The following is a 17,925-nucleotide window of genomic DNA, read 5'->3' as shown; positions in this document are numbered from 1 at the left end:
ATCAACCTCGAAATAACTTGAACGGATTAAGAATGGAAACACGAATCTTTTGAGATATCTTGAGCACTCCGGATAAGAATAGAGAGAGGTGAACAATTAAGAGGTGCCCCGACATGGAAAAATATTTGAAACGAGGAAAGGGGTATGATCAACACCGAAAGCTTGAATTGAATCCATCGGATAGAATATGAGGATGGAGAATGATAAACTCGAAGCTTTCCTAGAATCTCCACGAGAATCGCCGGCTAAGAACATTGAAGGAAAGAGTGAAGAGACTTCACATCAATAAAAAGTATACTTGATTAATAAATCCGAGTCCTTGAAGAAAAGGGTGGGATGGTGGGAAAACAAAGGCAACTTGGGACGCATGAAACCGACACCATTGAGAAGAACTGAAACTTGATCTCACGAATGTTGAAATGATCGGATCCACTTGAAGAGAAGCACACCGGTTGGAAAGAATTGACATGACAATCTCGATGATCGAAAGGATTAGTACTCCCATAGAAATATGAGAACACCATTTAGAAAAGGTATCGAATCAACACTTGACATCGAAGCAACTCGAATACCACAACTCAAAAGAAAAACAAAGGGTTTGGCTTCGAAAATTAGCCGAAACAAACATATGATAGAGATTTACCCAATCCCATATCGTGCATCTGTCGGAAAGATATTCTAGGAGCTACTTGATTTCCCACCTATAAACTCCTGAAACTTTCTGGTTATGCAATCCGGTGTTGGGGATACAGGGGAAGCAATATATCTCACCCAAACTAATAATCCTTACATCCAGCTGTATCCATCCGTCAACACATAACCAAGTAAACTCCGGAAATCGTGTACCTCAACCTTCGAAAACCATCAGTTATACGAGCTATGGCAATACTCCCGAACTCCTGCCTCAGTACTGGGTCGCGTCGAGGTTATCTCACCAACAACTGCATAAAAGATATTTCCGATGTCGGTGAAACTCAGGTATTCCAGAACTGCAACGATAAAATTGTGACGGCAACACCTCGGAGCTCAACTCCTCGGGACACTGCCACAACCCCTAAATGTCAGGAGGCACCAAGAACAATGTTCTCATCACAAGAATATTGGAACAATCCAAAGATACTCGCGTGATCCTAATTTTTGTTAGTGAAATTTGAGGATAGGAAAGACAAAACATCTACGTCAGGAGACCTCATTAGAGCGACGAAGGGACTGAGGAGTAAAAAAGGATCCTACTCTCTTATATATATAATCCTAAGACTCAAAACATTTTTGTTCTAGACTCAACAACAGTTATTCGATCAAGCAGGGGGCTCCTAAGTTGGGGATAGCTCTGATTACCAACTTGTAACGCCCATGATGCGACTATATCTCCCACGTGTCGAGGCACGACTTAGAGGCATAACCGCATTGTGGTTTTGTCACAAGAAGGGTCATCTTCACACAATCCCATGTAATGAACAAGAAAGGGATAAATAGAGTTGGCTTACAATCGCCACTTCACACAATGAACATATAATTCATACATCATTCAGAGTACACACATAGTCCGACTATGTACACATCCAAAAGAAAGGAGATAAACCCCAAATGCTAGATCCCCGACTGTCCCAAATGGGCTCCACCTACTAATCATCAGGGAAAGACACGTAGTAACAGCCAAGGTCCTCGTCAAACTCCCACTTGAGTTCGGTAGCATCACCTGCACTGGTATCATCGACACCTGCAACTGTTTTGGTAGTATCTGTGAGTCACGAGGACTCAACAATCTCAAAACCCGCGAGATCAAGACTATTTAAGCTTATGGGTAGGATAAGGTTATGACGTGGAGTTGCAGCAAGCACTAAGCAAATATGGTGGCTATCATATGCAAATAAGAGTAACATGAGAAGCTACGCAACGGCCGTGGAGCTAGAAATGATGAAGAAGTGATCCCGAACTACTTACGTTCAATCATAACCCAAACTGTGCTAACTTCCCGGACTCCGCCGAAAAGAGACCATCACGGCTACACACGCAGTTGATGCATTTTAGTTATGTCAAGTGTCAAGTTCTCTACAACCAGATATAACAAATTCCCATCTGCCACATAACCGTCGGCACGTCTCTTGAAAGTTTATACCGTGCATGGGTGTCCCAACTTATCCCATCACAAGCTCTCACGATCAATGAAGGATATTCCTTCTCCCGGAAAGACCCGATCAGTCTCGGAATCCCGGTTACAAGACATTTCTGTAATGGTAAAACAAGACCAACAAGACCGCCCGACTGTGCCCACAAATCCCGATAGGAGCTGCACCTATCTCGTTCTCAGGGCACACCGGATGAGACATCCTACGAGTAAAACCAACCCTCAAGTTTCCCCGAGGTGGCCCGGCAGTCTACTCGGTTCAGACCAACACTCAAAGGAGCACTGGCCTGGGAGGGTTAAATAAACACGACCCTCGGGTTTATAACTCCCAAGGGAAAGGTTTAGGTTGTTAGGCAAATGGAAAACCAAGGTTGGGCCTTGCTGGAGTTGTTTTATTCAAAGCGAACTGTCAAGGGGGTCCCATAACCCCAACCACGTAAGGAATGCAAAATCAAGGAACATAACACCGGTATGACGGAAACTAGGGCGGCAAGAGTGGAACAAAACACCAGGCATAAGGCCGATCCTTCCATCCTTTACCAGGTATATAGATGCGTTAATTAAAATAAGAGATATTGTCATATCCCAACATAATCATGTTCCGACATGGAGCAATCTTTAACTTCACCTGCAACTAACAACGCTATAGGAGGGGCTGAGCAAAAGCGATAACATAGCCAAACAAGGTTTGCTAGGAAGGTGGGTTAGAGGCTTGACATGGCAATATGGGAGGCATGATATGACAAGTGGTAGGTAGCGCGACATAGCGATAGAACGATCAACTAACAAGCAAAGATAGAAGTGATATCGAGGGTAATGGTCATCTTGTCTGAAATCCCATTAGGAAGAAGAACGAGTCCGTGAATAAGACGAATGGACGAAGACGAACCAAGCATAGTCGAACGAATCCTCACGATCGCAACGAAACAGGAACTATCGAGAAGAAGCACAATCAGAAAGAAGCAAACAACATGGTAAACACACAAGAGATAAACATGACATGATGCTCAACCAAGTATGATGCATGACAAGGCTATATGATGCTACTCATGGCAAGAGATGATGCAAACAAGAATAACATATCAAAGCAAGTTTAAATGAGGCCGGAAACAACATATAACAAATCCGGTAAGTCCTCATATGCAATTTTCGAAATTGGTCCAGATATAAATAAATCTTATGTTCAAGTTGTTAAAGATCATATGATCTACGTGAAAATCTAGTCAACTTACATATAAAGCTCGTTTAATTTGGAGCTACGACCTAGAAGATATGAGCAAAACAAGTTAAACATGACATTGATGCAAAAAGCATTCAAACATCAAGCACACACACTCAAAACAAGGATTCAACATGACATGATGAAACTACATACAATTCTAAGCAAGTTTCATATATAGCATGCTCAAAACGGAGCAATGGTGCAACACATACACCCCAAACAAGATATAACAACAATCTACCCAAAACAGCAACTAGGCACTTTGCAACCATCAAAACAACATGCAGGAATCATATGAGCACAAACTTGACATGCTCTTCATGTACAGATAACAAAATTCGAATTTCATTAAGGTTCAGGTCCATAGGAATCAAGATTAAACCAATATAACCAATGCAAAAAACAACTTTATAACACAGGAGCATATAGGCGAGCAGAGATAATATGATGACATGTTGGAGGCATGAAACAAAGATACTACAGCAACTATACATAGCAAACAAGGGCATGGCATCCAATTAAACATAACAAAGAGCAAATAACATTATGGCATCATATATATATGGCTTATGGATTAGTAGGAGCCAACAAGAAAAGTTTGAATGTTGAAACAGTTTCAGCAAGTGTAAAACAACAACATTATGGTAGCATGTTTGCAAGCATAGAACAGAGGAATATGGTATCCAAAAATAACAACCATGGTATGTGAACCAAGTAATCATAGTCTACTTCAGAACATGTAATTGGAGCATCTCCAGAATAGGCATAGATTAACTAATATCAAGCTCGGAACATGGCATTACGAAGTTAACAGAAAACTGGAACAACATGTAGGCATGTCGTGGCGATGAGAACATATGATACAGGACATATAGGGCATAACAAGGTATGGCATGATAGACCATAACATGGTCAACAAAACATGTCAACTAAGCATCTCCAGATTATGCATGTATTAATTGGTAGCATCAAGCAAACATAGCAACATGATACGACAGAAACAGACTTGACAGCACATTAATAGCAAGTAGCCCATTTCACAAGATTGATGCACTCACTCCATGGTATATCAGTATATATGGATTGCACCACACTAAAGATGGCATAATTATTCTCTTAAAACATGTAGACATGATGCTCAAAAGAAAATCACGCAAAAATATATAAATACGACAAATAGGCAAGTTGCAACAGTTTTTAGCAGTTAACAGCAACATGCACTTTTGCAATAGGGATTAATATGTCAATATGCACCCTAACATTAATGCAAAGCACACCAACAATTAGAGCACAAAGAGCATAACACTTTCATATCAAGATCATCACCATAGGATCAACTGAGACAAATATACACCACTCATAAGACACCTAAATGATGTTAATAGACAACAGTTTACATCAGTTTATATCACTTAGCAGTTTTCCAACGAAGATTAAGGTATCAAGATGGACAGTAACATGCATGCAAATGACACTATCATGAAGAGCACCACGAGCGGAAATTTTGGTATATCATATGCGCAAATCGGAGCTATATGCATGGAGATATGGCATGATGAAAGGGGCATAAAATGTTAGGGATCTCGGGACGGAGAAATTATACCCTCACAGATCTCAGATCTAGGGTTCGGCGCGGTTTTCGATGATGGCCGGAGGAACTCGCTGGATCTTCACCGGAGTGGAGGAAGACGAGGCCGGAGACGCGGGGGCTCGCCGGAGTTCGTGGAGGAACCGGATCCGGCCGGAGTTGCGGGCTCGCCAGAGAGGTGCGGTGCGGGGCAGCGCGATCCCGCGTTGGTGCGACGAGGTCGGCGATGGAGCAGCGGTGGCCGGCGTGGGCGGCGCTCGACGGCAGCGGGCGGCGGAGGCGTTGATCGGGCGGCAGGGTCGCGGGAGGCGGCGGCGCGGCGACTTGGGCACGGGGGCCCGACCCGGGCCGAGCAGGCCGGTGCGGTGGTCGGCGGCCGCTTGCCATGTGGCGGATCAGGATTCGCGGAGGGACGGCGGTGTGGTTTGTCCGGTGAGATCTAACATGTCCGGCAGCGTGGATCGGAGGTGGCTAGGGTTTTACCCGTGATTTGGAAGGGGGTGCATATTTATAGGTAGGGGAAGCTAGGAGTGTCGAAATGAGGTGCGGTTTTCGACCACACGATCGTTATCCAACGATGGAGAGCTTTTGCGGAGGGGTGCTGGGGTGCAAAGAGAGAAGAGCTTTTGCGGTTACCAGGTTAACCGTTGGGGCATCAAACGACCTCCAAATAGAACGAAATTTGACAGGCGGTCCACCGGTGATGTACCAAGACCACTCGTCAACTCTCGGCCCATTCTGAGAATGTTTTTATGCCGCTCACGAAACAAGATCTGGGAGGTACAGCGGGCGCATGCGAGTGTGTGTGGGCTCAGAACGGACAACGGAGGGAACTGGGGGAACCCGAACGGATGCAAGTTTTGAAAAATATAGATGAAATGCAGATGATGACATGACAAAGTGCAACACACAAGAAAATGACATGGAAACGATGGCGAATAACTGGAAGGCACCTGGCGCATCAGACTCGGGGCGTTACACGCGCCCTCCACGTCTTCGGCGACTCCGCATGCCTGAGTTATTTTGACCGATGGATGAGGGTCTCCATCTCCTCCTCCTCCTCCTCCCTGTCAGTGACAACAAGTAAAAGATCAGTCAAGAAGAAACGAGCAGGCGTATAGAAGCTACTACAAGAGGAAGGGATTATTTCTCTCTTACTCCTTGTCAATGAGCATGGAGCTCAACTCAAAATCAACGGGAGGTGAAGGTGCCCGGCCTCTCCTCTAGGGCCAGGGTTCCCCGGCAACTTCAGGCTCTTCCGAGGCGCGGGGACTCTGACGAAGATGAGTCCCGCGAGGAGCTCGAGCCTGATTGGGAGCTGGACTCAACTCCCGCGGCCGGAGAGTTCTTGGGGGGAGGGGTTTTATCCCCGGCAAGGCGGGAGGATTGCCGGTGCACCACATCCTGCTTGGTGCTCTTGGCGGCTATCTTCTTCACCTTCTTGGCAGGAGGAGCGGGATCAGGAACTACTGCTTCCCGAATGGCAGCTCGCCTGCGGGGCGCTGATCTAAGATTGGCTCGGGGGCTTGATGGCCCATCATTATCCACTCCTATTCAAGCTCCCCTGCCTCCTCAAGCTCCTCCTCCTGTTGGACCTCTACTGCCGTGGTGAGCAGAGCCTCAATCTCGGAAGGTTCATCCCCGTCAGGATCCTCCCCGGCAACCTCTTCTGTCGCTTGCACCTTGCTTCCATCGTGGGAGGAACCTTCGTCCTCAGCTTTCCCTTTTGCCTTCGTCGCCTTCCCAGTCTTTGCCGTTGTGGCAGCCCAGAGTGCTATGTCCTCCTCCAACCTCTTCCTGATGTACTCCTCCACCTTGGACATTCTGGTTTCCACCTTCGTAGCTCTCTCCACCAGAGTGGAGGACCAAGCGAGCTCTTCATCGAGGGTGGGTAACTTCTAGTCACCCGCAACTCCATGGGCATTGCAATCTGGCATCCACTTCAAGATCTGTTCCCTGTCAGAATTGATGTTCAGTGCGCTGACATTTGCCGGCAGCTTGAACAGCCCGAAGCGGCCAAATAGTTGGTCGCACAACCAGGCATTGGCCAAAGACTGACAGATTATTGGTCAGGCCAGGGAGCAATCTCATTCTATCCCCAGCATCACCGTACTCCCAGACAAACCTATCCCTTCTCTGCAACGGCGAGATGCAACAAAGGAAAAAGTCAGCTCCCACATGCTCAACAGTTAGCCCAACAGCCTTTAAACGGGTGATCTTGTTTATTGTCAGGCAGAGCCTATCATCTGAGAGACAAACTTCCCTCCAATCATCGCTGCGCTCGACGCACTCCGTCCGTGCTTGGTAGAAGTCCGGAGCCTTCTCATCTTGGATCCAGCACCAATCTGCTCTCCATTCCACCCATCTGCCGCATTGCTGGCGTGAGAGATAGCCCTAGGTTTCTCTCGACACCCGCGGTATCCAACTTATATTCCCGGATCGATGAGCTTTGTTGTCCACCCGCGGGACGAAATAGTTCCTGAACAAATCAACATTGGGAGCAATACCAACAAAGTTCTCGCACAAATGGGTGAAAATCGCCATGCACGCTATTGCATTTGGCGTGAAATCCAGAAGATGGAATCCATAGATCATCATCATTGCTTCGAAGATTGCAGAAGAAATCAGAGAAATCAGAGAAAATCGCCATGCACGCACAGAAGAATCAGTATGAATCTGGCGGGTCTTCTTTCCCTTCCGCCAGAACTCTGGGAGCGCCATGCCCTTTCGGGACTTCCCTCCCCAACCGGTATCCATACCTTCCTTGCAGCATCTGCCATCCAGATTCAATGGGAAGAAGACGATGTCTCCTCTCCGTCTCCTGCCCAGCTCCGTTGCCCTCTTGCTTCCCTCAGTGGTCGCCTCTTTTGCGGTGGTCGTCCGCTTCCCTTTGGCAGCGGCTTTCTTTCCCATTCCCTCAAGCTCCGGCGAAGATGGGGAGAAAGTTGGGTGGAGGAGGAGCGGCAGGTACGGGCAAGGAGGGGGGACGATTGTTTGGCTTGCAGGAGAAGATGATGGGGGTGAGGAGTGAGTAGTGGATGACCAGTATCCTCCCATGTTCCCCTCTCTTAAGGAAAGGACGTGGGGGGAGGGCGCGATGCTTCAAGAAGTTACCATTTTGCATTAACTTCCGCAATCCCACTACTCCACGACCCGTGGTAAATACATGAAGTGGACATTGGATTGACTGCTTATCGTGACAAATCGTTGCACGCGCAGCGCTTTCTCGCCATGTGTTCATGCACTGTTTGGGGCCTAACCCATTGTGCCCAGCGACACGTATGGCTCAGGCCCGGGGGCTCCTGTCGGGGTACACAAACAGGGGCGTATGTTTCCCCTGACTTGTGGATGGACAACAAAGCCACCAACCCGGTAGGATCACAGCATCCAAGACCAAGACCAAGCATAAGAGATCAACTCTTTGAAGAATCAGAGCGCAGATCAAGAAGACCAAGTCAAGCTAGAGGAGCAAGATGTCGCTAAGGGAAAAACCTCCCTTATCGGGCAGGGGAGCCTGGCGAGGGCGAGGTTGCCCCAAAAACAAGCCTCCAGACCGCCCCGGCAGGCTTGCCGGGCATAACAAGGGCGGATTACCCCACCAAGGCTTCACCACTACACCTCACCATGATGCAAGTCGTTGATTAGTGCAGTGTCAAGCCCCCAAGTGACTAAGTGGTTGTTTCCTGCCACATGGCAGACACTTCCTACAGAAAACACCTCCAAATGACACTTGTCCTGAGACGTGTCTGTAAGTGCATCTAGTGCCATCCCTAGTTGGTTTTGGAGTATTGACGACAAACCTGGTTGAGGGACTAATGTGTTTGTGAGAATTGCAGGATAACACAGGTAGTAGTACCTCATTGATTCGGTTTACCTACCGGAGATGACCCCTAAAAATGTGTGAAGACACTGAAGACAATGGTGGTCTGTGAAGCTATTCACGTTGAAGACTATGACATGAGAAGACATCGCATGAAGACTATGGAGTGTGAAGACTTAGTTGTTTTGATGTTTCCTTTTCTTCTTTGTTGAGTCATAGGAACCACCGCACTGTTAAGTGAGGTCCAAGTGAACAAAGTCAGAGTGACTGAAGTGATGCTCAACCAAATCCTATGTCTTCGAGTGAAGACAATGAGAGCAAATCTTAACCAGAGTCGGATGAGTCAGCTTTACTTGTAGCCCAAGTCAAGCTGCCGCGTGTGTTTGAAATCTGACCGTTGGGACTCATGTCAGTTCCTTAGTGACCCAGGGTCATTTCGGACAAATCAGGTCGGGTTGCCCAGTGGCTATAAATAGCCCACCCCCACACCATAAATTGGTGGCTGCTCAGAGTTAGTGCACGACTTTTGTCGTTTGAGAGCAACCAACCTCCGAAGCATTTGAGAGAGAATCCTTGCGAGGACAAAGCCCAAACCACCCAGAGCCCAGAGAGTGTTTGGCATCACTGAAGTCTTTCTGTCCGCGTGATTTGAAGACTTGTTACACTTGAGGACTGTGAATCCTCCAGCCGGTTAGGCATCGCGTTCTGAGCATCCAAGAGTCATTGTGGATTGCCGGTGAACGAAGTCTGTGAAGGTTTGGAAGTCTACCTTGAAGACTTACCGGAGTGATTGGGCGGGGACTAGGTGTATTTAGCTCATGGGGAATAAGGTGAAGACGCGGTTGAAAGATCGAGGATGTCGCCTAGAGGGGGGGGGTGAATAGGCGCTTTAAAATAATTACGGTTTAGGCTTGAACAAATGCGGAATAAACCTAGCGGTTAATTTGTCAAGCACAAAACCTAAAACAACTAGGCTCACCTATGTGCACCAACAACTTATGCTAAGCAAGATAAGAAACTATGTGATAGCAAGATATATGACAAAGAACAATATGGCTATCACAAAGTAAAGTGCATAAGTAAAGGGCTCGGGTAAGAGATAACCGAGGCACGTGGAGACGATGATGTATCCCGATGTTCACACCCTTGCGGATGCTAATCTCCGTTTGGAGCGGTGTGGGGGCACAATGCTCCCCAAGAAGCCACTAGGGCCACCGTAATCTCCTCACGCCCTCGCACAATGCAAGATGCCGTGATTCCACTAAGGGACCCCTGAGGGCGGTCACCGAACCCGTACAAATGGCAACCCTTGGGGGTGGTCACCGAACCCGTACACTTTGCAACCCTTGGGGGCGGTCACCGGTACCCATCCAATTTCTCGGGGCGATCTCCACAACCTAATTGGAGACCCCGACGCTTTCCCAGAGCTTTACACCACAATGATTGAGCTCCGAACAACACCAACCGTCTAGAGCGCCAAGGCACCCAAGAGGAACAAGCTCTAGGGTGTCCAAACACCCAAGAGTAACAAGCTCAAGGGTACCAAGCACCCAAGAGTAATAAGCTTCTCAACTTGTAACTTCCACGTATCACCGTGGAGAACTCAAATTGATGCACCAAATGCAATGGCAAGGGCACACGGAGTGCCCAAGTCCTTCTCTCCGAAATCCCACCAAAGCAACTAATGCTAGGGAGGAAAATGAGAGGAAGAATGAAAGAAGAACACGAAGAACTCCAAGATCTAGATCCAATGGGTTCCCCTCACATAGAGGAGAAAGTGATTGGTGGAAATGTGGATCTAGATCTCCTCTCTCTTTTCCCTCAAAAACTAGCAAGAATCCATGGAGGGATTGAGAGTTAGCAAGCTCGAAGAGGGTCAACAATGGGGGAAGAACACGAGCTCAAAGGATAAGGTTCATTGGGGAAGAAGACCCCCTTTTATAGGAGGGGGGAAATCCAACCGTTATGTGCTCAGCCCGTACACGAGCGGTACTACCGCTCCACGAGCGATACTAACACTCGGGCGGTAGAAGCAGGAAAAAGGAGCAATAAAACATGAACCTTGGGGCGGTAGTGCTGCTTATAAGCGTGTACTACCGCTGGAGGAGCAGAACACAGGACCAAACGAGGCAGGGCAGAGCAGAGTACGACGGCAGTAATGCAGTAGCGGTACTACCGCCGGACCGGAGCGGTACTACTGCTTATAGGCGGTACTACCGCTTATAGGCGGTACTACCGCTTATAGGCGGAACTGTCGTGCCTCACTGTCGTGCAACTACTGCTAAACCCGACACGAAAAGAGCAGACCCAAAAACGAGGCGGTAGTAGAGTGGTACTGGAGCGGTACTACCACTTGACGCTACAAGCGGTACTACCGCTGCCACCGCGGTACTACCGTAGGGAGAAAAAAAACTGCCATAACTTCTTCATATGAGCTCTGAATTGAGCAAACTCAAGCTTGTTTGAAACAAGACAACGAGTAGGAAGAGGCAGGGGAGGTATGCCTAATAAAAAGAGGAGAAAAACCTCCAACAGAGAAGAACCGGCAGAACCTCCAACATCGAAAACATCATAGAAGATGCATGTGAACTCCATTTTCGATGATGCCCGAGCTTGTCAAGAAAATGACCATAAGCTCCAAAACTCACAAGGAGAAGAACCAAACAAGAACCAATAAAGATGATGCAAGGATGCAATGGTTTGAGCTCTCTACGAATGATACAATCAAGTTATTCATCGAGAGCCCCCCTTGATAGTATGGTAATCGATCCTAAAACCCGGTCTCCCAACAACCATCATGAGACCGGTAAAATAGAAAACCTATCAAGGGCAAACCTTTGCCTTGCACATGGTCCACTTGAGCTAGATGATGACGATCTTGACTCCCTCAAGTTGGACCACCTTTCTTGATTGCGTTGGCTCAAAGAAGACTAGTTGATTGCTCCCCCATACTCCACTATGGGTGAGCCACTCTTCCGCACATCTTCACAAGTCCATTGTTACCACAATGGACGACAAGCTTCAAACATTTGATCTCTTCATGATGCTTCACTTGAACTTGCACACCACAACCTAACCCCACAAAGAACTCTCACGAAGATCATGGGTTAGTACACTAAGCGTAATTGACAATGCTTACCATACCATGGGATCGCTTGATCCCTCTCGGTACATCTTCTACGCTTTGTGTGTTGATCAACTTGATTCACTCTTTGACTTAGTCTTGATCAACCTCTCACATGACCAATCTTTAGGTAATTCCTTGAATGGCACCTTGGTCATCACAAACTCTCCTTGAAACCAACAAATGGACTCTAAGAAAATCCTATGGACAAATCCTTCAAATAAAACTCAAGGCAACCATTAGTCCATAGAGATTGTCATCAATTACCAAAACCAAACATGGGGGCACCGCATGTTCTTTCAGCAGTCTTCTGAGTTGAATCTCAGCCTCCCTAACCAGACGTACAGTTGTCACAGCAACTGGAACTGGTCGAACAAATCTCTGTCCTCCCCAAGCTACTGGTTCTATCTCTCACTTCTCTTTACTTACAGTTTGTCTTCGTGAAGTCATTGCCTGCTTGCATTATCTTTTGACTTCACTGTGTGACTACTTGTTCTGATTGGCTTCATACTATCTTCCATCCTGATCCTTACTACCTAGCTGCTGATAGTCTTCGTGCTTTCACTTCATTGAATACTTGACTATGGCTTGCCTAGTGTAGTCTACCTTCCGCTGCATATGAATAGTGTCATTTCTATTGCTTGTCTTTGAAACTCCCATGTTTTGAAGACTTTCATAAAAATTGCCTATTCACCCCCCCTCTAGTCGATAACCATCTCTTTCAATTGGTATCAGAGCAAGGTACTCCCTTGTTCTGTGTGATTCGGTTTAACCACCTAGAGTTTTAGCTACGTCGACTGCAGGGATAGTCAAAGTCTTCGCTGCGTGCCCTATCTTCGATGGCACTAAATACCCCTACTAGAAGAATAAGATGTGCATGCATCTTGAAGCCATTGATGTCGTCTGTGGTATGTCGTCAAGAACAGCGTTCCCAAGACCGGTGAAGGTGTCACCCCTGCTGATGTCAAGAAGTTCGTTCAACCGGACTCTACTGCCAAGAACATCATCTGTGGTCATCTGACCAAAGGATAGTATGGCCGCGTGAGTGCTCTAGAAACATCGAAGCTAGTCTGGGAATGGCTCTCCAAGGTCAATGAAGGCGTCTCAACTCAGCAAGATCAACGGATCAGTGTTCTCCGCAACCTCTTCAACCGCTTCAAGAGACACAACAATGAGAACGTCCAGCTCACATTTGATCGCCTCACTGATATCACAAATGGGCTCCAAGCACTCGGCGCCACTGAGATCACGAAGCATGAAATAGTCAAGACACTGCTGAGATCACTTGACAGCTCATTTGACACCTTAGCCCTGATAATTCAAGAACGCCCTGACTTCAAGACTCTCGATCCGTCTGACATACTTGAGAGGCTCAACACACATGAGTTTTAGCTATATGAGAAACGAGATATCTATGGCCCCAACTATGGCCGAACTCGCGCTTTGAAGGCAAAGGTTGTTTCCTCATGTGAAGAAGAATCTGACTGCAGTTCTGGTGATCCTGAAGACATTGGAAAGGAGCTTGCTATGCTTGTGAAGAACTTCCAGAAATTCACCAAGAAGAAAGGCTTCAGAAAGTCTTCATGATCCAGCTCAAGAAATGATGAAGCTTCCACCCATGACCACAAGAAAAGAACCTGCCACAAGTGCAAGAAACCTAGTCACTACATCTCTGAGTGTCCACAGTAGAACAATGAGAAGAAGAAGAAGAAAAAAGAGAAAAGAATATGATTCTGATGACAACAAGAAGAAGAAATCCTGAAAGTCTTCTTCCAAGTCTTCTTCCAAGTCTTCATCACACAAGAAGAGCTCATCTGGCAAGGCTCGTGCTTTTGTTGGCAAGGAGATGGATTTAGAGGAGGAGTCTGCTTCTAAGAAGGCGGAGGTGGAGTCTGCGGAGGAGTCCGACTCTGGTGTTGCGAGTCTGGCTCTAGCTACAGCCTACGTTGCCAAGTCCATCTTCAACACTGAAGACAATGGCTCCGTCACCAACGCTGATGATAATGATAAGGATGACTCGGCTCCCACCTATTGCTTCATGGCACGTGGTGCCAAGGTAAAATCACGCGATGCCTACTTTCAAACATCAAGTGAGGATGACTCTGATGGTGAATCAAAACCTAGTTACAAAACACTTGCTAAAATTGCAACTGAACAAGAGAAAGATATGGAACGTATTCAAAAACTGTTAGACAAAAGCGATGACCTGTTGGACGCGGAAATGACCCGATCTCAGTCCTTAATTGAAGACATCAAAAATCTTCATGTTAAGTATGAAGAACTTGAAAGTCGTCATGAAATGCTCACAACAACTCATGAAAAGCTTTCCTACAATTATCTTCAAAGGAAGCAAGATCTTGAGAAATTGAGAGCGATTCATGAAGATCTTCAAAAAGAGAACGAGTCACTTCGCGCTCAACAGATCAGTCCCACTCAGGAAGGATTTGAACCACCATGTCTAAAATGCATTGAGCGTGATAACGCTGCCTCTGTTGCTGAATGTTCTACTGCTACTACTGTTGCAATATCTTCAACTGCTGATGTGGTAACTAACCCCTCTGCTGAGGATACCACTACTATTGCTGATGAGAATGCTAGGTTGAAGACACTGCTTGAGACAGGGATGTACAAAAGTCTCAAAGGGCATCAGACATTATGTGATGCCCTCAAAAAGAAGATTCTGAACCGAAACCCTAGGAAAGAGGGTGTTGCGTTCGAGAGGAAAATGAATGTTGATGGGTCATACTGGAAGCCTGAGCAGTACCCCAAAACCACATGGGTTGCTGCAAAGGAACATTTAGTAGATCCATCCACCTTATCTGGTTTCACTTATGCTAACCCTATTATCATTGATGAATCCTTTGATGCAAACTATAAACTATTTAAGAATTAGAATGGCGAAGTGTTTGCCAGGTATATTGGTACTAACTGCAGGAATGGGCCACCTATGAAGAAGATATGGGTACCCAAAAGTTGTCTTGAGAATCTTCCAGTGAATGTCATCATGACACCACCTGGGAAGAAGACGAACCCCATCCATAGGCTTCATATGGTCCAAAAGCTTCATACAGACCGAGGACTCATCTGAGTCACCCTAACGTCAATGTTTTGCAGGAAAATCATACTCAGACCCATGAATATGAGCGTGCTTCCTCAAACCGCTATGTTCATATAACTAAGAACTTTTCTGCTTATTCCTATGAGTATTATTCACCACCTGCAAGGCTACTTACTAGGGCTCCAAAGCCGAAGTTCTCAGATGCTGCACTTAGACTCATTGCTTCTAAGCCACCCCCGAAAATGTGGGTGGTTAAGAAAAGTTAACTCTCTTTTGCAGGGAAAGGTCTCCAGCCGGAAATCAAAGGCGTCCGATGCTAATGTTGGGGACCTTAAATATCTTGTGGGAAGCAAGATAAAATGCCCAAATGGTCTCACTATGTATTTCATCCCGGGATTCCTTGACACTCATCCTATCTATCCTAACCAAGATCTGAATTTCCATGTTCCACTTGTTCGTCAAATGTTTATGCTTCACAACTCTCTTGCTGAAGCCTATCCCCCAAACTGCACTGTAGGCTATGACACCTCGTACTTCAGAATGGATTATGGACAGTGGATGCACTAACCACATGACTGGCGATCGAAGTCTTTTGATGGATTCAACACAACGTCCATCAGACAAGAGTCACATCACATTTGCTGACACTGGTAAAAGCAAGGTATTGGGTCTACATAGAGTTGTAATATCAAGGGATCAGCACATGGATAAAGTAATGCTTGTTGAATCCCTTGGTTTCAACTTAATGTCTGTCTCAATGCTTTGTGACTTAAACATGATTGTGCTATTTGGAAAATACTGTTGCCTTGTTCTAATGGAATCTGACAAGTCTCTAGTCTTTGAAGGGTATCGGAAAGATGAGCTGTATATGGTAGATTACTCAGCAGGACCACAGATGGCCGTATGTCTTCTAGCAAAAGCTTCAGAGTGCTGGCTTTGGCATCGAAGGCTAGGGCATGCTGGCATGAGTAACTTGCACACTCTCACGAAGAAGCATGTCGTGGGCATCGAAGGTGTCAAGTTCAAGAAGGATCATCTGTGTGGTGCCTGCGAAGCTGGAAAGATGACTAGGGCCAAGCATCCCTTGAAGACAATCATGACTACATCTCAACCCTTCGAGCTGCTACACATGGACTTATTTGGCCCTACTCACTACTCTACTCTCACTACCACTGCTTGCCTCTATGGCTTTGTCATTGTTGATGATTATTCAAGATATACTTAGGTGCATATAATCCTCTACAAGAATGAAGTGCAGGATGTCTTTAGACGCTTTGCCAATCATGCCATGACGAACTATGGCGTCAAGATCAAGCATATCAGAAGTGACAATGGCACTGAGTTCAAGAACACTGGCCTCGACCTTTATCTGGATACTATGGGCATCACTCATGAGTTCTCTGCTTCGTACACACCTCAGTAGAATGGCATCGTGGAGCGCAAGAACAGAACCGTTATTGAGATGGCTCGAACGATGCTCGATGAGTACAAGACTCCACAGAAGTTCTGGCCTGAAGCCATTGACACTGCATGCCACATCATCAACCATGTTTATCTTCACAAGCTTCTGAAGAAAACATCCTATGAACTCCTAACTGGTAAGAAGCCAAATGTAAGCTACTTCAGAGTATTTGGTGCTAGGTGCTGGATCAAGGATCCACATCACACTTCAAAATTTGCACCAAAAGCACATGAAGGTTTTATGCTTGGTTACGGGAAGGATTCGCACTCCTACAGAGTCTTCAACCTCTTTCACTATAAAGTGGTTGAAACTGTGGATGTGCGGTTTGATGAGACTAACGGCTCGCAAAGAGAGCACCTGCCAAATGTGCTAGATGAAGTACCTCCTAGTGAATCAATCAAGCAAATGGGAATTGGAGATATCATACCTTCCGAGGCTCAGACTGAAGAGGAACTTATCATATCTGCACCCAATCAACCTGAAGACAATGCTCAGCCTGAAGACAATCCCCCAAATGATGACATTGATCAGCAAGAGCAAAATCTCAGTCCCGTTCATCCTCGTGTTGCAAATCAAGTACATATTGAGAAGATAATTGACAGCATCAATGCACTTGGTCCACTCACTTGTTCAAGATCCACTCAAAGAGCAACACAGCTAACAAATTTCTGTGGGCATTTTGCATTCGTCTCAATCTCTGAACCCAAGAAAGTTTCTGAAGCCTTCATGGAACCTGAATGGATTCAAGCTATGCAAGAAGAGCTTCAACAGTTCGAGCTGAACAATGTGTGGGAATTGGTCAAGCGACCTGATCCTCAAAAGCACAATATCATTGGCACCAACTAGATATATCGCAACAAGCAAGATGTGCATGGTCAAGTTGTCAGAAACAAGGCTCGTCTTGTTGCTCAAGGATACACTCAAGTGGAAGGGATTCACTTCGATGAAATATTTGCTCCTGTGGCTAGGCTTGAAGCCATTCGCATACTGCTAGCCTATGCAAATCATCACAACATCCTTCTGTATCAAATGGATGTGAAGAGTGCCTTTCTCAATGGAAAGATTGAAGAAGAAGTATATGTTGCACAACCTCCTGGCTTTGAAGATCCAAAACATCATGATATGGTATACAAGCTCAACAAGGCATTGTATGGCCTCAAACAAGCCCCTCGTGCTTGGTATGACACACTCAAAGACTTCCTGAAGAGCAAAGGCTTCAAACCCGGTTCACTAGATCCTACACTCTTCACTAAGACATATGATGGTGAACTATTTGTGTGCCAAATCTTTGTGGATGACATTATCTTCGGCTGCACTAACAAGAAATACAGTGATGAGTTTGGTCACATGATGCAAGAGCAATATCAAATGTCCATGATGGGCGAGCTGAAGTTCTTCCTAGGTCTCCAAATCCGTCAGCAACGCAATGGCATCTTCATATCTCAAGAAAAATACCTCATAGATTGCCTGAAGAAGTTTGGAATGCAAGACTGTAAAGGATATACGACGCCAATGCCAACCAA

This window comes from Triticum aestivum, chromosome 2B (assembly GCF_018294505.1).
Source record: "Triticum aestivum cultivar Chinese Spring chromosome 2B, IWGSC CS RefSeq v2.1, whole genome shotgun sequence".
Lineage (NCBI taxonomy): Eukaryota > Viridiplantae > Streptophyta > Magnoliopsida > Poales > Poaceae > Triticum > Triticum aestivum.
The sequence above is the reverse complement of the archived record's forward strand: the minus strand, read 5'-3'. Positions refer to the sequence as shown.